This window comes from Callithrix jacchus, chromosome 17 (assembly GCF_049354715.1).
Source record: "Callithrix jacchus isolate 240 chromosome 17, calJac240_pri, whole genome shotgun sequence".
NCBI classification, from domain to species: Eukaryota; Metazoa; Chordata; class Mammalia; order Primates; family Cebidae; genus Callithrix; species Callithrix jacchus.
The window spans coordinates 12,593,699-12,618,511 of record NC_133518.1 but is presented as its reverse complement, the minus strand read 5'-3'; the positions used below and the strand labels follow the sequence as shown (position 1 = coordinate 12,618,511).

At 38.3% G+C, this 24,813-nt stretch overlaps 1 protein-coding gene and 1 long non-coding RNA gene across 25 annotated transcripts in view; one reads left to right on the top strand and one right to left on the bottom strand.

Moving 5' to 3' along the window:
• Positions 1 to 626: 626 nt before the first annotated feature.
• LOC144579872 (uncharacterized) lies at positions 627 to 24,813 on the bottom strand. 16 transcript variants are annotated; one of them, XR_013528394.1, is made up of 8 exons: positions 24,757 to 24,813; positions 23,825 to 23,974; positions 21,728 to 21,834; positions 14,833 to 14,900; positions 13,995 to 14,101; positions 12,056 to 12,160; positions 2,641 to 2,833; positions 627 to 2,125 (listed from the first exon to the last, which is right to left on the bottom strand). It is a non-coding gene; the product is annotated as an uncharacterized LOC144579872 (long non-coding RNA). The 16 variants fall into 16 exon arrangements; XR_013528391.1 differs by having other exon boundaries at positions 21,728 to 23,974; XR_013528385.1 differs by lacking the exon at positions 24,757 to 24,813 and adding an exon at positions 13,171 to 13,328 and having other exon boundaries at positions 21,728 to 24,564.
• NAALADL2 (N-acetylated alpha-linked acidic dipeptidase like 2) overlaps positions 24,331 to 24,813 on the top strand; it is a 1,449,120-nt gene continuing 1,448,637 nt past the window's right edge. For all 9 annotated transcript variants that reach the window (XM_054246909.2, XM_054246903.2, XM_054246907.2 and 6 more), the window contains exon 1: positions 24,331 to 24,466. The gene's annotated coding sequence lies outside the window, so the exon portion shown is untranslated. The remainder of the gene's footprint in view (positions 24,467 to 24,813) is intronic.

Below are 24,813 nucleotides of genomic sequence, written 5' to 3'. Positions count from 1 at the left end.
TGAACCCAGGAGGCGGAGGTTGCGGTGAGCCAAGATCGCGCCATTGCACTCCAGCCTGGGTAACAAGAGCGAAACTCCATCTCAAAAACAAAACAAAACAAAACAAAACAAAACAAAACAAACAAACAAACAAACAAAAACAAAAAAAAAGAAAAAAAGAAAGTGTGTTAACCAATAGACTGGGTAAGAGAGACCTGTAAGTCATGGCCTCGGGTTCTGTTTACAATTGGATATCTTATTGCCACGAAAAGTCCATTTTGTTAGCCTATGGCCTCTGTTTTAACATTAACGATGGTTGGTGGTTCTGCCTGAATTCCAAAAGGGAGGGGTATAATTATACATGTCCTGACCTCCTTCCCTGTCTTAGCCAGGAATTCAGTTTTTAAGGTTTTTCTGGGGTCCTCTTGGCCAAACAGGGATTTATTTAGTTGGTGATGGCTTAGGATTTTTAGTTTACATTATTTTGAAAATTTGATGTACATTATTATAGACCTTATATACACACATGCTTATCATAGAATAAAGCAAATGAATAATATACTTGTGTCACTAGAAAATAAAGATTTTCAAATAAACAGAAAAGAGATACAAATGTGAAATCAAATACATTATTAAATAAACCCAAATTTAAGATTTTTAATGTATTTATTTCTAAAAAAATTTTATTTTCTAGCATCATTTGCCAAACATGGAACAAATAGTTTAACAAAAAGATGACAATAATAGATCAAAATATATCTCCATATAGATATACAGATATAGATACGTTAACGTCATAATGATATTCATAAAGAAACTTCTTAACTTCATAACGATATTCAAAAGCAAAGTCACACGTTAGCATGGATGACTACTGAGACAAGAACTCATTATTATGATAATAAAAGAAGAAAGATAACATTTGTTCTTCCTTTCCTGTTCAGACTATATTTCAGTATACCACAAAAACGTATGTAATGTCCTCTTTAGAGAAGAATAACAACTAGTAAACTCAGGAGTAATATTAGAATTCAAACATCACCACTTTGCAATCCTTAATTAAATAACAAATGTTATTACCATTAAATGGAAGATTGATGGGAAAGAAATTTTAATGGATAGATGACAACAGTCGAACCATCTTAACCTAAATAAAAATAAGACAATATATTATATTCTTCCCGGTGAGATGCAATAGGAAGTTCAGATTATATCACCTCCTTATGGTATGTTACTGCCAAAAAAAATTAAAAAGCTGAATCTAATCAAGTCTGGATCTACCACCAGATGATTGCAATAACATGGGTGTGGAAAACATGTTAATACCACTTTTATATTATCTGTCTAGTGAAAAATGTAAGAGATTTTGCAGTACAGATGATTTGGTAGCTGTAATGAGAAATGGAATAAAAGGGGGTTGGGAAAGTTAGCACGCAGTACAAAAGTGCTCACACCATGTGCCTACTCTCATTAGTCTATAAATACATGCTTTTTCCCAGTCCTACTTAATCCCAGTCTTCCAATCTGACTCCTTCCAGAGTTCTCACCAGAGAGCTAAACCATTAACTATTGCCTAGGAGTTCATGTACATCCTTACTTTGGACTACTTTTCTTACTATACAAATGAATGACCAGATGAACTAATAGATGCTCTGCCTAAGGGATTCCCCTCACAACTGTCAGGGACATTCTCAAGTAAGGGGTGTAGCAAAATAGCACTTCATTTTCCACTTGTAACCACATATCATGACACTCTATTCATAGATCAAAGTCAAACCTCTTTCTGTCAGCTGGTGATGGAGAACGCCTCCCATGAGGCTGAGGGAGCATTGTTAATGCAACATTTTTAGGTGACATGGAGGTCTAAGTCATCTTTACTGCAGCTTACTTAAGCTCTATGGACTTAATTCTGCCCAAAACTTAATATTACACTTCCATTTTACAACAGATTCCTGCTGAGGTTGCCTAATGTTATGACTTGCTGTATCACCCAGGCTGGTCTTCACCTCCTGGCCTCAAGTAGTCCTGCTGCCTCAGCCTTCCAAGTTGCCAGGATTACAGGAGTGAGCCATGGCACCTTGCAAAAAAAGCTGTTTTTTCAAATGGTGTGTAGTTCTCTCATGCAAATGGTTTAGCAGTCTGAGTCCTATCAAAAGAGAAACAATAGAGTAATTTGAATATGAAAAGTTTAATATAAAAAATTGGCAACAATAGAGGATTAGAATATAAAGATATTAGATAGTAAGAAGAAAATTTAACAGAATATAGGATGAGCAAATATAAAGAACATTCATTATTCCTAGGGCTGAGATTAAACACCCAGAAGAGTCTCACCCTCCACCCAGAGATTTCAGAATACCACAAAAATGTATACAATGTCTTCTTTAGAGAAGAATAACAACTAGCAAACTCAAGAGTAATATTAGCATTGAAACATCACCACATTACAACCCTTAATTAAATAATAAATGCTAAAACTATTCCTAGACCTTACGTCAGGAACTGAGAAGGGTCTGATATTTGTCCTCCTTCACAACTAACCAGTTAGTCTGTAACACATTTGTAGATGCTGGCAGAAACCATTAGATGGTAGAGTTAAAGACATATAACTTTATTACTCAAGGCACAACATAGAAAGGTGTCTTAATGAAGGCAACTCACCACAAACTCCCCCAGGAGAGGTTCTGCAAGGAGCTGCTGACCACTGGGTGATGATGGCCAATGTGCATCGAAGGAGCCCAGCACTGGAGAAATGACAAGTGTTGCAAGAGCTCGGTGCTAGAGAAGCCTCATATGCTGCGGTAGTACAGGGGAAGTTATGTGGCTGCAGGACCGCTTGGAAACCAACCATGCACTGGGAAATAGGAAGAAAAACCATTTTGTCCCTGCAATGTCTCTCAATGCCCTCAGCTAAGAAATCAGTGCCAACTTCCAAAATGAAAATATATGTATGTATGTATGCATGTATGTATGTATATATATAAATATACACACACACACACACACAAACAAACAAACACGTATTTTCTTGGTGGGGGGCAGAGTTTTGCTCTGTCACCCAGGCTGAAGTTCAGTGGTGCCATCTCAGCTCACTGAAACCTCCACTGCCCGGGTACAAGTGATTCTCCCGCTTCAGCCTCCCAAGTAGCTGAGATTACAGGCATGCACTGCCATGCCTAGCTACGTTTTTGTATTTTAGTAGAGACAGGATTTCACCATGCTGGCCAGGCTGGTCTCAAACTCCAGACCTCAGATGATCTGCCAGCCTCAGCCTCCCAAAGTGCTGGGATTACAGGTGTGAGCCACCATGCCCATCCCCCAAAGGAACATATTTAAATATTTAAAGGACTTAGCTCCATTACTACAGAGCAGGCAAATATATAAATTTGGAGCTAAAAAATAAATAAACTGGTAACCAGTAAAAATAACATGCCCTTGATCTGGAATGTAAGAGTGTAGACTTTGACTCTACTTTTCACTTTTGCTAGAAGTTCGAGAGAGCATCTTTCTTTAGTATCTTTGTATATGCTGGGTTATATGATCCAAGCAGATCTCCCTACACCACAGTCAGAATATGTCAGAGCCTGCAGTCAGAGCCTTTACTTGCTCTGAGTTTGCACTCAAAACTAGTAGACTCCCAATCCATCCAACAGAAGGTTTTGGGTAGCATTTCAGGTACAAAGTATGCTACTTCTAAAATCCAAAAGAACTTACCAAGATTAGTACTTATTCCATATTGGTGGGTAGTGCAATAAATTGTTCTTCACCTTGGAAGAGATGCCCTAGATGGCTAGATCACTAAAAATTTCAGCGAAGTATTTCCTTGAAACTTTATAGGGTTTATCTCCCATCTCTTGAAACATATATCTTAGCAAGGCACCCAGAATATTTTCAATTTCTTGCTCATCAGGTTCAGTTAATAAGATGTCAAAAATCTGGTGTACCGATACATTGTTTTGTAATACGTCCACATGATCAAGGTTCTTTTATACCACAATGACAATGAACAGGAGAATTAACATAGCCCTGAGGAAACACCAACAGTCTATACTGCTGTTTATTCAATGAATGCATACTGTACTTGATCCCCCACCTTCTTATGTAGACTAAATTGTACATAGGACCTCACCATACTATGTCTTTTTTTTTTTCTCATTTCATAATAAAAAAATTTCTATTTCTTTTTAAAGCCATTCCTTAGCTGCACAACTTTGGGCAAGTTAATTAACTTCTCTGTGGATCAGTTGCACCATCTGCAAAATGCAGATGACAATATAAATATCTCAGAAGGGTTATTTTTAGAAATAAGTGAGTTAACAGATGTAAGGTAGTTGGAATAGTTCCTGATGTGCAATAAGCATACAATTTTATTATTTCTGCTTTAAAAAAAATCTGTCCCACACATACATTTGCCCTACAAGTAGAGCTGTAGGCTAGTTTGGTGATCAGGAAGAAGTTCTCAGCCCACTGTCTGCATGTCCTAGGAATGCTGTCCATCAAGTTCTAGCATTCATAACTGTGCCTCTTAACCTAGAGAGAAGATGCCTTTGGCACCTGGTGGTGATGTACCATCTTTTGAACTTGAGTCTATTGAGTACTCAAGGATGATATGAGGAGGTGGAAACAAGCACTATGTTATTTCACTCAAACTTTCCTTTTCCTTATATTTATATGTTTATAAGGTTTATAACAATTCTAAGGGGAATCAAAAGATTAGTTTAAGAGTTTTTCTTGCCTTCCCTAAGCCAAAACTTTATAGAAAGTTTTACCTTGTGAGTGTAATGTAATTCTCCTCAGTGCAGTTTTTACGGATGCTTTGGCACCTACATTTGCTGGGGTTTTGGCTTAGCAAGACTGTGCTGCAGCTGTCGTCAATGCACATGCAGGGCAAAATTGACATATAGGCCCAGTTATAGTTAAGTGTTTACATGAACTTCTGGATCCAAATTGCCATGCTACTACCCGAAATAGAGATGATTTATATTCACAGCAACAATGTGTAAGATTCTATTTTAAGATACCTTCACCACCACTGAGAACTATTGATTTTTATTTTTGTTCATTTGATAAGCAGATAACTTTGCCCTCATTTTTATGGGAAAAAGCGACATCATTTGTGCATGAATTCCTTACATTCTATTTCCTTTTCATAGCTGCAACGATGTCTTCAATAATGCCCATCTTCATCTCCTTTCCTTAATTAAGCCTTACAAGATGCTGGCATCCCTCCTCTTACAGGTTAGCTGACTATCTGTGATCTCATTTTTAGACACACGCGTTTTCTTCTGGAACTTGCTACATTGATTTTATTCCTGTTGATACCTTCAACCCTTCTTTCTCAATTTATACTACTTCCTTTCTACCCGAAGCATGAGGGAGTCTCTATCACTTTAAAATTATTTTTTCTTGATCCTGTACCATATCTTTTCTATATTTTGCCACCCCTTTTTTTCCTCTCCTTATCCTTATTTCTATTTCTATCTTGAAAGAGTGGTCTATGTTCTTCATTTCTCTTATCCATCTAAGGTCATGCAAATAAGACTTTCATATATAACTTTCCAAAATAATGAATCCCCCTAGTTCATAGTTCTAATGGCTATCTTCCAATTTATATAGTATCATGAGCACTTTTCTTCATTTTTTGAAGTCCTTTCCTCCATTAGCTTTTGTACTAGATATTGTTTTGTTAGTTTTATACTTTTTTTGTTGTTGTTGGCAAATATCTGCACTCCTTTCTATTCTCTTCTGACTATTGCTGGAGCTAGAAACACCAGGAATTAAAATTTTCAAACTCCTTTCCCACCAGAATTTTGTAGTAATTTACATTCTAACAATGACAACTTGCTCAAGATTTGAAAGACAGAAAGGAAGCAAAAATCAGTTATTTTTCTGGAATCAATGGGCACCAGCAAAGGCTTCTGCAAACATGCAGTCAGCTGTGATTATTAACAGCAATTGTCTAAATTTCTAAGTTATAATCAATCTTTTTCTGATTGAAATAATTAGAAGTGTTTATGTTTTCCTGATGAAAGCCTTATTAATCAGCTTCCATGAAAAAGACTGGTTTTTATTCGATCCTTCTCCTACATCTCAGTCCACTGTTTCTCAGTGTCCTTTGCAGCATCTACTTCCTCTCTGCATTTAAATGTTGGTGATGGTTGATGCTCCGTTTTTCTCATTCCACTACATCCTCTCCCTAGTCAGTCTCACTCATTCCTATACATTATTCTTAAATTCCAGATTCACATACAATAAGAATAAGAGCATATTAGTTGAACTGCATTTGAGATAAAGGACAATTCCACAGTTTTAGTAGCTTAAGAAAAACAAAGGTTTATGAGTCACTTGCATTTCGTGTCAACTGAGGATCACTGTGAGTAGAATGTTGGGCTGAGCCCCTATTTGGGACATGATGTTATTGCACGGTTCCCAAAACTCCTGTTTGGTTGTGGCATATATTGCCTGCATGCCACATGATTGAGTATAGCATGAATGGTACAGGTATGTATACTGTTCACATGGGGAGGCACCTTAACTCACCTAGTCATTGACATGGATGTATATTCCTTCTTCAGGGAGGAGAAAATGAATGTCTGTGGACAACAATTTAATCTACCACAATATTGAGACTACTAATACCAATAATTTTAAATAGTTACAATATAGAATATTCCTACTCCTAAAAATCTTTAGGATGCTTTTTGTTTATTTCATAAAATACCTACAGTAGAGATAAACAGAAAATGTAAGAAACGTAATGACTTAGCTGCTATTTTCTCTCCCTCCAGTTCTTACACTTCAAGTCTGAAACAACTGATATTAACAGGCAAGTGAGTGCTGATAAAGCCTCTGGCTCTGTGGAGATTTGTAGCTAATTGGTAGTTGTCTGTTACTATCGATTCTCTTCTTTCCATATAATAGAGTAGAAAGGAATCACATAACTTCCCAGCTAAAGTTTATAATCTCCAGATATCTTATATCTTACAGTTAAGAGTAACCACATCACAAAGTTTTGCTTAGAGGGATGTAAAAAAACAAAAAGTACTGTGTACCACTCTGAGACTGGAACAACTAAAAATGATTGGGAATAGGCCCTCCTTTCCACTGGCGGGTAGATGGCAATCATTGGAGCATCTTTCCAGAACTGCACAGGGACGTCACAGTTATAAGCTGAGTATGGCAGAGATGACTACAAGGCCGAGTCGGCCTACTTATCTCTGAACTATGACACGGACAAGGATAAAGTTCTTCTTGTTGACGTTTCTTGGTCCCTCTATTATAGTAGCCTACCTTGCAGCCTAAATAATACAGGACCCTGGTGGAGAAACACCACTCTGATGTATTTCTTTTCCACTTTTCCCATTCCTTTTCACCTTGTTAGTAGACATTTCTGGAACAGAGCCTAGGAGTGAGAACCAGACATCTCTGGATCCTGTTAAGAGACTGGCATTCAGACACTAGTGAACCCATGAGGGAAAGGTTGACATTGGCCACACAAGAGTGTGTCAGGTCTCTAAATTAGTTCCCAAGAAGACTCTCATTCCCCTTTATCCTGCTTTATTTTATTATATGACTTTTCACTACTCAAATACTATATAATTAGCTAAATTAAAATATTTGAACTTTTTTTCCAAGATAAAACCAGAAAACAGGCTCTCTGAATGGGAAGTTTGCTGGGAAATGGCACCCAGTTACAATATTGGGTCCTAAGAGAGATTATACAACAGTTTGAGGTAATTCCAGACTTCCACAACAGACACAGATATGTTTGGGGCTAAAGAGGGAGAAAAGACACTGCTGACTAGGAATCACTTAAACTAAAGACTTCCATTTCCAGACTGAAGTTACACTTATTAAGGTAATTATCTTGGGAAGTGATGCTCTCTGTCCACACACTTGAAAAGAATTTTGCCTCTAAGCAAGAGCAATCCACATATAGAGCTGGCTAACCATCAGCCCTTCCAGTGAAGGCACCTGTAAGCAAATAAAACATAGCCAAATGGAAATGTTAAAAAGCACCTTTTGGTAGATAAGCTGGGCTCAATAACCTCCCATTCAGAGCCTTCTAGTAGAACTTGGGCTGGAAAACAACACCCTGGGTATAGCAGGTGCTCTTGGTGCCTCAATCACATCCCCTCTGCAAGTACTTACCTTTTTGTTTCATTTTGATACCTTTTTACTGCGAGTTCTTGCAACTTTAGCCTTTCTCTGATCATAGGAGTATTCTCAACCTATTCACAGGGTAGGTTAGGAGGACCAGGGAGTAACCCCACTATAGTCTCAGTGGAACTAAGCACCAGTTGCCCAATGAAGCAACCTTCATATCAACACACTTGTTTTGGCATCCTATACTTTATTCTCTTATTTCTCCATTCCCTTCCTGGTGCTTCCTGTTGTTACTTCATTCTAGGAACATCAAATTGAAACTCTAGGACCTGAGGTCTTCTTAACTACTTACAATTTTTAAACTTTTGCATGAATTTCTCAAAGTAAGTGGATTAGTCCATTTTCACACTGCTATAAAAATACTACCTCAGAGTGGGTAATTTATAAAGGAAAGAAGTTTAATTGACTCATAGTTCTGCATGGCAGGAGAGGCCTCAGAAATCTTACAATTATGGTGGAAGGCAAAGGAGAAGCATGGACCTTCTTCACAAGGCAGGAGGAAAGAGAGAAAGCCCAGGGAAAACTGCCATTTATAAAACCATCAGATCTTGTGAGAACGCTTTCACTATCAATAAGAACAGCATGGGAGGAATCACAGCCCTCTTCCATGATTCAATCCCCTCCTACCACATCACTCCCTCCACATATGGGGATTATGAGGATTATAATTCGAGATGAAGTTTGGATGCGGACTTGGTCAAAGCATATCAGTAAGAGAAGCTTGTATTAGTGCTGGCTTGGCTTTAAATTTTCAAAAGTCTTTAGAAATGTTAATAAATAAAAACAGGAGTAAACTTTGTAAAAAAGCATCTGACTATAAAAGTGACCCATTTAATCTTAGAAGAACAATTGATAACAGAGCTATTTTTTTATTTAGTTGCTGGGAATTCCAATGTTCACATTATCAGGAAGTCCAAGATCTCCTTCTGAAGGCTCATTTCTTTATGCACTGTACAAAACCTTACACAGAGAAAAACATGGAAACTCTGACCAGTCCCCTGTGAGGGCTTACATTAGGCTTGCCATTGTTCCTACTGCTGCCCTTAAACTTGCTATGTAAACTTTGTCTTACCTAGCATCCCCGTCCTCTCTCATTGCCCTCAGTTACCCAGGTTCCAGCACAGGTTTCAGAAGGGCACCATACTCAAGATTCCAGGATGATACTCCCAGGCTCAGCCATTGTAAGCAATGTGCACAACCAAATGGGTCTGTGCAGGAATAAACTCATCTGCTCTAAGGAGATTTTTCAACATTTGCATCAGCCAATGGAAAATTAGAAGCATCTCTTAATGATACACAAGTGAATTAATGCTTTCAATATTTTTGAAAAACTCAGGGAAGGATATATGTCAAAATATATGACATCATATCTACTTGTTTAAATTATGGTCACTTGTTAGTTTTCTTTTTGTTTCTGTATACTCTAAATATATTTAATGCAAATGAATTACTTTTGTAATTATATTTTCAATGCTGTAATTAAAAAAATAATTTAAAGAAGTGTGTCTTAGGAAGTTAGATCCATCAGAGAGTGAAGGAGGGCACAAGGCAAACCACTACCTTGTAAACTTTAGAGTCAGGTACATCCAGAGAGATAAAGCAACCAAGATCTGTTTCTCTGAAGCAGAAACCATTGGACTCCAAAGCAGGAGTAAAAATATTTAGATAACATTTTAATGAATTGCTGGAGGCTTAGTGCATGCTGGCATAACAGTGAAGGGCTTTCCAGAGTCATAGTCATCAGAGAATTTTCCTCAGGAAAACCACCAGATATTTACAGGGTGTCTTTGAGAAAGACCCTTTATGGAATTGCCAGGGATAAAGAAAGAGTATTCATTGTGGAGCCCTCCCAGAATTTTCATGATGACAAAGGGCAACTCTTACCCAATATAGCCCTATCTATCCTGCCTGTCTTACCTGGAGGGCAAGGGTTGGGGGGAATCCATAGTCAATAAGGGAAGGAGGCTTACAGAAAATAGTCTGGAATGCTGTACCATAGCAGATTGGAGTGTTGGAGTGGGGGGTGACAGAAGACAGGCATGGGAGGAAGGCTAGAAGAAGTCATGTGGTACTGGATTAGAAATCAGTGCTCTGTACACTGCAGGGGCCTGAAAGCTATGATACCCAGTATGGGTGAGCACAGCCAACACTGCTTTGTAATACCAATCAATAACTTGGCCTCACCTTTTCCTATTTTGGGATTAAGGAAAATATTTTTTATCTTAGACTTTTATAAAAACACTGTGCATGATTTTTTTTTGTTTTGCTAATTGCTACATTTATTTTTGTGATTCCTTTATTATATTTTTTAATATTATAAAATTAATTTAAAAGACATTTCATCAAGATAAACAGTGAAAGGTGGTGGTACATGAGGACTTTAATTTCAGAACTTTTGGTTGCAAAAGATGGAAATGTACTTAGAAAAAATGGGATGTATGTGATTCACTTACCTGAGAGATCTAAGGTAGTAGACACAAGTGGTGACTGATACCGTGTCATCAGAACATTTTCTGTCTTGACTCTGCTTTCCTCAAGAGACTCTACATGAAGTGGGGAAGCTGTCAACAGCTCTAGGCCTAGAGCCTTTACAGCATTATAAATAATCGCAACTCTTTTTCCCCTAAATATAGTATTCGGGCTGGGTGCAGTGGCTCACATCTGTAATCCCAGCACTTTGGGAGGCCGAGGTGGGTGGATCATTTGAGGTCAGGAGTTCAAGATCAGCCTGATCAACATGGTGAAACCCCGTCTCTACTAAAAATACAAAAATTAGCTGGGTGTGGTGGCAGGAGCCTAAAATCCCAGCCACTTGGCAGGCTGAGACAGAAGAATGGCTTGATCCTGGGAGACAGAGGTTGCAGTGAGACGATATTGTGCCACTGCACTCCAGCCTGGGTGACAAAGCGTGACCGTCTCAATGACAACAACAACAACTACACACACACACACACATACACACACACACACACACACACACAACATTGGGGCTTTGAGATCACGAATTTGCCTCTGTGGTGATGGAGAGCAGGGCCCTTTTCTAGATAGTCTCATCACATTCATGTGGGGTAGAAAAAACCATTTCTCCAAATTCGAAGACATATTGCAGAGGAAAAGAAATGTGACAGATATACGTTGCACAGACTGGAATGTCAGGATGGAAGAGATGAACGTTATATGAATAGATACAACTTTATATTTAACATAGAAAATCATGAAAGTGGTGAACTGAAGAAACCTCCAACACATACACCATATGAAGAAAGTTGAAACAAATTATGTAATATTTGGGATGGATTATTTGTCTTTGTTTATACATGGCTTAGTAAGTCATTTCTATGGTTTGAATGTTTGTCCCCTCTGAAACTCATGCTGAAACTTAATCCCCAATGTAAAAGTATTAAGAGGTAATGCCTTTAAGCAATGACTGGGTCATGAGGACTTGGGTCCCATAAGTGGATTAATGGTTTACCAGATTTAATGTGTTATTAAAGAAGTGGGTCTGTATAAAACCCAGTGTGACTCTCTCTCATGTGCCCCTCCTGCTCTATGATGCCTCCCACCATGGCATCATACAGCATGAGGCCTCACCAGAAGCTGACCCATGTGGCCCCTCAATTGTGGACTTCCCCAATTTCTGAACTGTAATAAATAAATTTATATTCTTTATGAATTACCTAATATCCATACAAAGCAGACTAAGACAGTCATTAAAACCATTCTGTATTCTAGTAGTCATGTTTCTTTTTAATCATTAGTCAATCATTGTATTTCTATATCAAAGTGGATTCTAAATCATATTTAGGAATGCTTTGCTATAGTTATTTAAGATACCCTTTAGTATGAAAAATTCTCACAGATATTCATGCTAAGCCATCCATTCAATAAACAGAGCTTGGGCTGCACATACCATTTAATATTTTTTCCTGGTTCATTTGGTATATTGACACAGCAGGGAGAGGGAAATTCTCAAGTCTCTTTTCCACCTTATAGTCTGGCCTTGTATCTGTAAATTCTGTAAAAAATAGATTTTCAAGATGTGATCATATTTTAAAAGCTTTGTAACATGATGAAAAAGAAAATTGGCAATCACACAGTTCATCCTTTTAGTAAATAAACCATTTAGGAAGATCAGAAACATAATGAAAGAATAAAAGTATATTCCACATAAGAAAAAATGAGAAATGGAGGCAAAAAACACTTCACTTTTAATTTTTTGAGTAATAAACATTTTGATTTCATGAATAGTTCTCTAATTTTTAAAATACAAAACATGTCTTTTAGACAGAGAGGGAGATATTCTTTGAATCCCTTGAAATTAAAAAAATTTATCTATCAATCAATCATACCAGCAGCAATTTTAGTAATAAAAATTTAAAATTATCTTCATTATTTCAGACGTGGAAGTTAATTTCTGAATGAACATACAAAATTTGCTCAGACAAGATGGTAGCTACTGCCTGTAATCCCAGCACTTTGGGAGTCTGAGGTGGGAGGATTGCCTGAGCCCAGGATTAAGACTGGCTTGGGCAACACAGTGAGACCTTATCTCTATTTTAAAAAGTAAATTAATTAATGAAAAACAGGACATTCAATGCATAGGTCTAACATGAAGATATGTGTATTTTAAATATTACATGTTAAAGAAATGAAGATTTTGTGTGTAAGTCTTTAATTCTTTCATAGATCTTCAGAATTCTTTAATTTTGAATTGAAGGGAAATTTTAAATTTCCTGCTTGAAATAGTCAGACTAGGCTAAAAGTTGTTATAAACAACACCAAAATCTCAGTGGCTTAATGTAATAAACATCTATTTCTTTGGGCTCAGTGGCTCTCCTAGTGTCTCATCTCTACAGGAAGAACTCAAGAACCCACACTCTTCTCATCTAGTTTCTCCTCCACAGAGAGGTCAGAGATTTGAACTCACAAAAATGCACATTTGTTCTGAATATTAATTTGCTTTACTTGTCAGCAATGTGGCCAGCACCACCATTCATGGATTTACAACACACCAAAATTTATTACCTTGAATCTCACTCAACACTGATGACAAAAAAAGTACGGCAGAATGGCATTCACAGGTCGTTCCTTCTATGTCACTGAGTTAGATTCTCTGCTATAGCATACACTGTATGTTTGGGACGCATAGGGTGCTATTTCTTCCAAAGCCAGAACTCATGGCTCTGTGAGTCAAGAGGCAGAAATAAAAGAGGCTTCTCTTACTATTAAACCTAATTATCCTTTACAAAAGTTTGGTTCCTATCCCTGAGATTTTTGAACTCTGCTGACTTAGGAACCTCAGATCCCCCAAAACACTAAGAAATGATTCTGCTGGGAGACACACCCCCTGTTACATTAGATTAGATGTTGAGACTACCGTGTAGCTATGTTGAGTTTTTTAATAATTTTTTTTATTGCACTTTAGGTTTTGGTGTACATGTGCAGAACATGCAAGACAGTTGCATAGGTACACACATGGCAGTGTGTTTTGCTGTATAAATTTTTGATGAACATATTTTGTTTGAATAAATGCAGAAGCATTAGATTGTTGCTACATAAGTAAAAAAATATTAGAGGAGATGTGCACAGATGCTGAGATAACCGAGGTAAGGAGTGTATCAGTTATTTCCCCATTGACTTTGCTCCAAATCCATGCTTCCATAGTGTTTTCTGTAGTGCTAGTTGTATACTTGGAGCACAGATGTACATTTCTGAGACATCCATTAATTTCTGCTAATATGTATTTGTCACCAAAAAGATTTTTTGGAAAGCAGAAAAGAGGGACTTCCTTTTTTCCTGTCAGCATGGTTTGAGCAAAAGCAGTTAGATTCCATCTTTACGTCTTTTACCATTCTCAGAACTGGTCATGCATTCTCTTAGAGGGATCAGCTGTAGCCAACTGTGTTCTGTGTTAAGAGGTCACAGCACCATCTCCTGAGGTTGCTCCTCTGTGCTCCTGAAGTACAGAAAGTAGTTAGGAGAAACCCTGTAATAGTGTCTGACTTCATTTTTTTATGTGTGATTTATTTTAACCTCACCTCCCCTGTCCCATTTGGCCCCACATCTGAACATGCTGATAAGAAAGACTGTGTGTGCCTCCTCTTTTGGCATAGGTGGAAAATTCAAAGCTTGCAAATTGCCAGCCCATGGATAGGAACTTTTCCCCCAGTCCCTCTCCCTAGTCATCATTATAGTTTAACCCACTCCTTCTGCCTCACTTAAATCGGCATGAACCTACTTGTGCCTGTGTAAGGATCATGGCTGTGATTTGGTCAAAGGTAGACCAAGGTAAACATCCAGATTGACTCAGTGAGTTTAAAATGCAGGGGTATAACTCCACTTATTATCACAGCCATGTATTCATAACATGGGAAGGCCATCACTTGGCTCTAAGCCACTGTTGTCTATAAAAGGTATAATTGCCCTGCTGACACTGTACAGGCATGCTTGCACCCAGAGAAATAGAGAGCCAGAGCTGTCCGTCTTGGAGACAGACAAGGTGGAGCCAGGACACAGCTCAGCTCGCCCATGCCCAGAGAGAACAAGAGTTAAGCTGCTGAAGGCAAGGGAAAGCCGGCCATGCAGCTATGTGTGGGAGCAGCCAGCTCAAGCAGAGTCCAGACAGAGCAGACAGTGTAAGAGAGCTGCTAATGAGAGAGCTGCTGAATAAAGCCATATCTCTTTTACCTGCTGTCTCTCAAGTGTTTTTCTAGCTCCAGAACTCAATCACATGACTAATATAACTGCAAAGGTGGCTGAGAAATATATGGAATACACAGATATTAGTGAAAACAATTGTTTCTGCTTGCTGATTAACTTTCAAGAAGTCATACACACACTGTCAATACTTCCTGAATACTACTTTCTCAGCTAAATAACTTTCTTTATAAAATAAATTTTTTTAAAAAACTCAAAATACTCTATAAGCATGGTGATTCCATTGATTTTTTTCCCCGTTGTATTCTTCATAATGAGAAAATTAATTTCCCAAAAACGTGCTGAAAGTAGTGGAAGCTTCATGTAGTCAATAATTTTAAGTCTGTAATTCAAAGGTAATTTAAGAATTTTTTTCAGTTATTATAGAATTAAAATATTAACACTTGTTATACAGTAAATAGTAAATTTTATAAACTCTTTACAATATATTAGCATAAAATACACTATAATTTATGCATAAATTTCTCTTTTTCTGAACTTTAAAACCATTAGAGAGAAATGAAAATGAATCTTATCTGTGTGTGAGGGCTTATCTGCTGTTTTCAAATACTATGTGTCTTTATAGTCAAAATAGATCCAGATCGACTCCATGGTTTAATTTTCAAGCAGGAATTCTTAATAGTAAATTTCAGTACTTTCAGAGTTATGACAGGGAGATTACTCAACTTCAAAATAACTTTTTCAATTTTTTCTGTTTATATGTTATGAATACTTGGGATACACCATGAATAAAGATGTAATTTTATAACATCAACAACCAAAAACAGAACAGACCCAGCTCTAAAGTAGCTCTAAAAGACCATAACTTCAATATGTTATTGAAGTTAAGCTGGTGTAAATTCAAATAAAATTATTATAACTTTAGAATATTAACTGTACTCCCCAATGTAACCACAAAGAAAGTAGATGTAGAATATACACATAAAAATGTGAGAAAGGAATATAAATGTTTCACTAGAAACAATTAACTAAACAAAATGAAGACAATATTGTAGGAAATGAAAGGCAACAATCTATGAAGTATATAGAAAACAAATAGCACAATGACAGAGGCAAGTTCCTCCTTATCAGTAATTACTTAACTGAATTAAACTCTCCAATCAAAAGATGAAGATTAGCAGAATGGATAAAAACATAATCCGACTACAGTCATGTACTGCTTAACAACCAGGATACATCCTGAGAAACGTATCATTAGGCAAATTTATCATTGTGAGCATCACAGAGTGTACTTACACAGACATAGATGGTACAGTACTACACACCTAGGCTATAAGTAATATCCTATTACAGCATATTACTGTACTGAATACCATAGGTAATTTTATCACAATGACAGGTATTTTTTAATCTAAATACAATGATAGGTATTTTTAAATCTAAACATATGTTTGAATAGGATTGTGATTTTATAAGACCACCATCACATCTTTAGTCCGGTGTTGACCAAAACATTGTTACATGTCATACGACTATATATCAGTCTACAAAAGAGTCATTTTAGATCCAAAGACACAAATAGATTAAAAGTGAAAAGATGGAAAAATATATTCCCTGGAAATATTAATAGTAACCAAAAGAGAGCAAGGGTGGTTATACTAATATCAGAAAAAAATAGACTTTATATCAAAAAGTTTACAAGGTAAAGGATAGTATGTATTGATTAAAAGTTTAATACAGCAAGATATAACAATGATAAATATTTACACACCTGTATAAGACAATCAAATACTGGAAGTAAAACCAGACAGAATTGAAAGTAGAAGTAGACAATTCCACAATAGCTGGAGACTTCAATAATAAACAGTACAACTAGATGGAATAGGGCAACCGAAGACTTAAACAATACACCAACTGGATGCACTGGACATGTACATTACCGTCTACCCAATAACAGAATACACATTTTTCCCTAGTGTGCATGGGACCTTTCATAGACCATGTGCTAGATCACAAATTATTTCTTAATAGATTAAAAAGACAAACAGCCTACGAAGTATATTCTCCAACCCCAATGAGTTTTAGTTAGAAAACAGTAACAGCAGGAGAAATTCACACATTTGAGGAAGTTAAACAGTCTTCTACAACCACTAGATCAAAGAAGAAAAATTAGGTAAACTTAATGATATGTGAAAATGAAAACCCAGCACCAAAACTCACGGCACATAGTGAAAGCAGTGCAATCATAAATGCTTACATCAAGAGCCAAGAAAGGTCTCAAATCAACACCTTAATAGCTTAACAAACTTGAAGAATCAACTGAATGCAAAACTAGTAGAAGAAAGGAAATAATAAAGATCAGAGCACAGATCAACAAAATAGAAACAAAAAAATACAGAAAGGCAATGGAACCAAAAGTCGGTTTTTTGAATAGTAAAACAAAATTGACAAACCTTAGCAAGATGAACAAAGAAGAAGAAGAAGATTCAAATTACTAAAATGAAAAATGAAAGTGGGGACATTATTATTGATTCTACAGAAATAAAAATAAAAGATTATGAGAGTGCTATAAATAGTTGTATGCCAACAAACTGGATAACCTAAATGATATATATTCCTAAAAACTCAAAACCTATGGGAACTAAATCACAAAGAAACAGAAAAATTGGAATAGACCTATAACTACTAAGAAAACTGGATCAATATAAAATATATAGAAAAAGATATTTTGCCTTTTCCTATACATTCAATACAACAGAGAATACTTCACCTCTAGTCCCTAAGATGTGTGGGAATTTCTCTCTACGCATGAAGCAAACGATCAATTCAACAAGTGACACCAGCTGGCTGTCCTATAATTCAACTCAATTTGCAACTATCTAACTGGTAATAGTGTCAGATCCCACAGGCTGAGGGCTCAGTTCCACATGGGTGCTCCCCACTTCAGATGCCAGTGAGTTGCAACCACAAGTTATGATCTGTTCTTCTGATCGACCAGGGTTCCCACAACTCCCGGGTTTGCACAATTTGCTAGAATGGCTTGCAGAACTCAGAGAAACACTTATTTATGGGTACCCATGTATTATTTTAAAATATTACAAAGGATACAGATGAATGGCCAGATGGAAAAGGTACAGAGGGCAAGGTGTATAGGAAAAGGCACAGAACTTCCATACCCTCCTCAGGTGCACCATCCTCAGGAGCCTCTGTGCGTTCAGCTATCCAGAAGCTCTCCAAAGCCTGTCCTTTGGGGTTTTTGCAGAGGCTTTATTATGTAGACATGGTTGATTACATCAATGGCCATTGGTGATCAAATTAATCTTCAGACCCTCCCCTCTCCCCAGATGGGGTGTGTGTGACAGAAAGTCCCAATCCTCTACCTTTTTGGTATAATCACATTTCTACATGTCTGTAGATCACAGATCATATCTTTTTGCCTAATCACAATGCTACATGGCTGCCCATTTTTCAAACTTTAGTCTAAAATTAGTTTTCCCTAGGTCTTTGGGTCTTCATTTCTGAAGACTCCTGTATCATGTAAAACTTAGATTAAACAAATTTGTTATGCTTTTGTCCAGTTACCCTTCTTTTGTAATAGGAATCTTGGCCATAACCTTTACGATGAATGAGGAAAGGTATCACATCTGTCCATCCCTACACACGCATTAGGGTGGCTACAATTAGAAAAACAGAAAATAAAAAGTGTTGGTGAGGATGTATAGTTGAAACTCTTTGCACTGTTGGTGGGAATGTAAAATGGTGCTGCCACTGTGAAAAACACTATGGTACTTCCACAAAAATAAAAATAGAACTGCCATATGATCTAGCAATTCCAATTTTTGTTTATGCATCCAAAAAAAGTCAAAATAGAGTCTCAAAAATACGTCTGTAGACAAATAGCCACATTATTTATAATAGCTAAAACATAGAAGCAATTCAGGTGCCCATCACAGTGTTAAAGTATGCTGTTGGATGACAGATTAAATGAATTACCTACAGCTGAAGAACTCTATGTTAAACTAGAGCAAGGTGACCATAGCTGGGTAAAGGAATAGCCATGTACTGTGTATTCTCAGAAAGAGGCTGTAAAGGTTTCACAAGACCTTCCTTTTTGCAATCAAGACAAACCAGTTCCTGTTATTGGAAACGAAATAGACTGCAGCTGGAAATTTTCAAACTGACCACAAACAGATCACCTGAGGCCAGCCAATAAAGAGATACTTTCGATGTCTTGCTTAAAGTTTATCCAGTCCAAACGCAGTGCCTGATTTGGACCCCTACCCTTATCCTGTGGTTTTCGCCTGTATAATCTGAGACTCTCTGACCCCTCCTTGAGTTACACTTTCATTCTGCACTGAAGACTACATCTTCTCAATCTCCAGATTGCTTTTAGAGAATAAAGTTCTCCTTTTGTTTCCACAGATCTCATTGGTCTTTTGTTAATAGGAGAAAAGGATAGTCAAGATCTGGCAAATGGGGAGTTAATTGTTTAATGGGTACAGAGTTTCAGTTTTATAAGAGTTCTATAGACAGATGCTGGTAAACCTAAATTGCAATTAAAAAAAAGATAGATGCTGGTAATGTATGCACAATAATTATGAATATTTAATATCAGTGAACTATATACTTAAAAATTGTTGACGATAAATTTTATGTTGTATTTTATCACAATAAGAAAAGGAAAAAAAGGACTTGCAAAAATAATTTTTAATTACTTAGGACTGTCTAGTTGTTTTCAAAAATTAAAAACATAGAGAGACCACTCTTAAAACCTCAAATATCTAAAAAGGTTAGAGTGCTATGGATTTGAATAGTTTCAGGTAAACCTCTTCTAAAATATGTACAACAGTTTCCATAAACACATGTACATGGTTGACAGGAAAAAACAAGATCTGCATCTTTTGGTAGTTTTTTGTTTTTGGTAAGTTCTATCTTCCCTATTGCTATTTTTTAGTTTTTTAATTTAAAATTTAAAAAACATTTCAATCGTTTTAGGTATACAAGCGGTTTTTGATTACATGGATGAATGTACAGTGCTGAAGTTTGGCATTTTAGTGCACCCATCACCCAAGGAGTGTACATTGTACGCAACAGATAACTTTTCATCGCTTACCCCCCTTCTTCTCTCCACTCTCTGAGTCTCCAATATCCATTACCTCACTCTGTATGCCCTAGCTTACCCGTAGCTTAGGTCCAATTTATAAGTAAGAACATATGATATCTGGTTTTTCATTCCTGAGTTACTTCACTTAGAATAATGGCCTCCAGTTCCATTCAAGTTGCTGCAAAAGACAATGTTTCATTCTTTTTTAAAGCTGAGTAGAAACCCATGGAGTGTGTTTGTCTATGTGTATACATACATACATACATATATACACATTATGTGTTATACATATATACACACACAGAGATATATGTATACACATATCCACATTATATGTACATAATGTGGATATATGTATATATATCTGTGTATATGTGTGTGTGTGTATGTAGTATATCACATTTCTCTATCCATTCATTGGCATGTAAGTTGAAGAAACTGCATCTTTTAAGACTGTCGTCTCTTACTGAGCTGGATCATTAAGCAATCTTTGAACACAGAGTGAGCTAAAGCTCAGATTTGTGTTGGCAACCACATTTCAGCTTTGCTACAGTCTTTAGAGGAATTCCTGAAATTAGTTTCCAAAACTATAAATTTGTAGGCTATCTGGCTATTTAACTACTGCTTCTTTTTATCCGGTGATTTAGCAACAGGTAATGTAACAACATGGCAGGAAATCCTTACTATTCTGAGGTTTTATAGTAGAGAAAAAAATATGATCTTTTGAAATCGAAACAATCTTTTTCAACTTAATCATGTTAAATGAAAATCAAATTAGCATACTATTTGTTAAATTCAATTGTATATGAGGCACCTGTAATATTGAGGGACTGTGTAAAGGAAAAAAAACTTCTCTTCCTGGGTCCACGAGGGGTGTGATTTCGAAGGCAGGAGTTTCCCAGCGCCCTGCCTCCATCTACACCCCTATCCCGGGACTAGAGTGCTTTGTCTTGCCTTCCCCCTCAAGGGCTAGGTAAAGGAATCCAGGTGGGCTTTTTTTTTTTTTTTGAGATGGAGTCTAGCTCTGTTGCCCAGGCTGGAGTGCAGTGGTGCGATCTCAGCTCACTGCAGCCTCCGCCTCCCAGGTTCAAGCAATTCTCCTACCTCAGCCTCCTGAGTAGCTGGGATTACAGGTGCACACCACTGCGCCCAGCTAATTTTTGTATTTTTAGTAGAGATGGGGTTTCACCATGTTGGTCAGGCTGGTCTCGAACTCCTGACCTCATGATTGGCACAGGTGGGCTTCTTTGTCCAAAGAGCCCAGGAAAGCTCTGGGAGGAGGGGGCTCTGTTGTAGACCAATCAGCCACTCCGGTATTAGAGTCAAAGATCAATCACTCCGGAGGAAATTTGAAATAACTCCTCTCATTGGACAAGAACATGAACGAGGAGAGAATAATTCCGGGGTTAAAACTCCGCTGCTCCTATATGGATATCCCCTCTGAATTCCCCTCCCTCAATGGCGTGGGGAGCTCTTTCTCTTGCTCTCTCTTTCTCTATCTCTCTTGCCTAATAAATCGCTTTTCTGCAAAACTCTTTGGGCCCACGATATTTATTCAAATGGTAAGCTCACTGCACCTGTGGGGCCCCTTTCCCCATTCTTCAGGGTAAGAGAGGCCAAGGACCTTGGAACTGGGAGCCTCTTCGGGACGCCCCATTCCCTCCCCTGTTACAATATCATCAAATTCATATAATTTAATTAAAACATATTCTATAAAACACCCGGAAAAGCCTATTACTATTTAATTAAATAATTTAAATTATTAACGTTAATTAATGGTGGATTTAAGTGATTTAAAAGCAAACAGGTATTACAACTCACCTTTGGATAAATTCGTATGCTCAAAACCCGAGTCCAGGTTCCGTTTACAGAATGTCGAGTCCAACGAAAAATTGCACCCAAGGGGATTCAGGTGATTGAGATGTTTTCTGAGCACACAGAAAACAAGTGATACACGTTTTTGTCTCCACTTAAGATGAATGGAATTTTCTTCTTTGACCACGGTGTTTCACACAAGGTAAGCTTTTTATCTGATCTGACCAGATCTTTTTAGTTCCCAGCTTTAGTTTGTATTGCCTATTTGTTTAAGGCAAGTCACAGACATTCATTTTATAGCCAACAGTTCAAAGGTTCCCCTTAGAAAAGCTTCCTAATCTCTTTCTCTATTTTCTGGGCCTTGGTTTGTTTTCTTGCTCCTTTTAGGCAAGGGCTTCCCAGCATTCAGGATTTTATCTTTTTTGGGTTTCACATTAATAAAGGTTTAATGATAATCTGTTTGCCTCAGCCTGAAGGCTTAGCAAAATTGAAACAAAGGGAAAAGGATTTTTATCTTACTTAATGGTTTTTGGTCGAGCAAAAATTATCCCTTCAGAAATGTTGCTTCTACAAAAGTATTTCTTCAGAAGGTGCTGAAAGGAGCACCTTCATGTCTATTACCCTGAAGAAGACCACCTAAGAAAAGGCAAATCATTACAAGAATCTGATTGAGCTTCTTAATTTTTACTTTTTCCTCTTTTTGGAAGGTCTGGCTGGTGGCGGGAAGCCCCCATTTTTCTTTATAGGGTAGGAAAAACTTTCCTCTAGTCTTTGGTTCTTATGGTAATTAAGGAATAGAACTGCTTCTGATTTCTAGTCCATTCTCTTTCACTCCCGTCTTATTATTTTCTTGTATGTCTAAAAAAACTTCTGATTTCACATCTGCCAACTCTTTCTCATTAAAACTTCAGCTAAAAGCCCTTTCTTTCAAAAAGCTTTACTTTCTTAGAGTGGCCTAGCTGAAATTCTTTCCATTCTTTCGTATTAATTAAAAGCACCTTTCCTCTAGGCAGTTCCACTTTAAAGATAATATTATAAAAGTAGATAAAAAGAAATACAGTGAAAGTAGAAACCAAGGGGAGGGAAATAAAAAGTGGGAGAAGCGGTTACTTGTTTTGGAATCTGTAACTGTAAGCTCATGGTGGGTGGATACTCATACATTAAATAACTAGTTTGGCTTTTATTTTTAAGTTTACTTCTCGAATCTTTATTCACACTCCTTTCTTCTAAAATTGACAGATGTACAGAAGGGAACACCACACAGTAAAACCAACCAGAATGCATCCATCTGGCATGCCTTACAGGAATCCAGCCCACCAACATTTGCTACGGGTTTCATGACTCAACCCCTCAAGAAGCTGCACAAGGAAGAATTTCCTCATTTTGCATAACTGCCAAATCTCATTCACTGGAGCAAAGGCTCCTCATTTGGGGCTCATTTTTAGACAGTTGTTTATCTGTTTATATATTTTACAAATCTCCCTCAGCGGATGGAGTTTGTCATGCATTTCTAAACAGTGAGTAAACATATTCCTCCACCCCCTCCCGGCAGGACACGCTTCAGCATTTTGGCCACTGGGCCTAGTTGAATTTCTCTTTCCTTCCTTCCTCCCCTCTTCCCACGGAGCTTAGTTTTATCCTTCCTTCCTTGGTGTTATTTCTCCCTCTATCCCTTCCTCCCTTGGTGTTATTTCTCCCTCTATCCCTTCCTCCCTTGGTGTTATTTCTCCCTCTATCCCTTCCTCCCTTGGTGTTATTTCTCCCTCTATCCCTTCCTCCCTTGGTGTTATTTCTCCCTCTATCCCTTCCTCCCTTGGTGTTATTTCTCCCTCTATCCCTTCCTCCCTTGGTGTTATTTCTCCCTCTCTTCCTTCCTCCCTCCTTCTCTTCCTTTCCTCCTTTCAGCCCCAGCTCTCAGCCTGGTTTGTTCCTTGGAGGCTTTTATTCTCTCCTCTTCCTCTCTTCTTTCTTCCTCCCCCCTTCTTCCTTCTCTCGCTTCAGCTCCTTCTCAGCCTCATATGTTCCTTCCAGTCTCTACTTTCTTCTCTTCCATTGGTAATTTGTCTAATTGACTCCACTTGAGAAAAGAAAAACAAAACTTGCTTCATGTTCGTATCGTCTTCCCTTCAAAACTGTTCATCTCTTCATTATCTTCTCCCTTCTCTTTTAAAATAGCAATGAACGTTTAGCGAGTGCTACGTGCGGGCCCGATGCCAAGGTCTCTCGCGGTGTCTCTCCAGGGATGTTTACTATCTGTTTCACGGATGAAAAACAAAAGCACACAATTCAAGTAACTTGCGTCAAGTCATGAAGCTACAACCAAGAATTTGATTGCAAGTAATGCACTTTAAAATTGCTTTTAAAAGTTTCATTAGATATAAAGATTACGTATAAAATACATGCAAATTACAAACGAAACATCTTTTGGTGGGGTACAACGGGGCAAGTTTCTAGTTTTGCCCATTAAAAAATAAATCCTTCCCAATTTTCGAGGCTTCTGCCATTGAACACGGCTGCTCGCGGCCCCTCTTCCCGCTTGGCTCGGCAAACGCGTCTTTGATTATGACTCAGCCCGGCCCATTCTTTGCCAAGCGGCTGACGCTCGCGGCGGAGGCGCCCGGGCCGCCGCTCGGGGGCGAGGGTTCGCGCCGCTGTTCGCGCCCGCTTCGCCCGCTTTACGGCTGCTGAAAACCCGGCCCGGCCCGGCAGCCGTACCGCAGACCAGCCAGCGCCCGCGCCGCTCAGGTAATCGGAGTCCTTCTCTTTTCAAAGTTTTGCCACCACGAGCTCCGCGCTCTGAGGCGGCGCGGCCTGGGCCGAGTGTCTCCTTGCTCCTCCCTCCTACCCAGGCTGGCGCGACTGCGCCGTTGGCCGCACCCCTGCGCTGGGCCCGGGACGGCGACCCAGCGTGAAGTACCCGAGCCGAGGGGGCGCCCGGGAGGCGGCGGGGTCAAAGCGACTCCGCGGGGTGGCGCGCGGTGCCCCTGCCTCCGCCAGTCCCGGGGCCCGCACTGGCCTAAGGAGCCCCCGCCCACCTCCCAAAGCTGCCGGTGTTAGGAGAGGAGCGCGGCAGCTCCCCAGTGCCCGCTTCT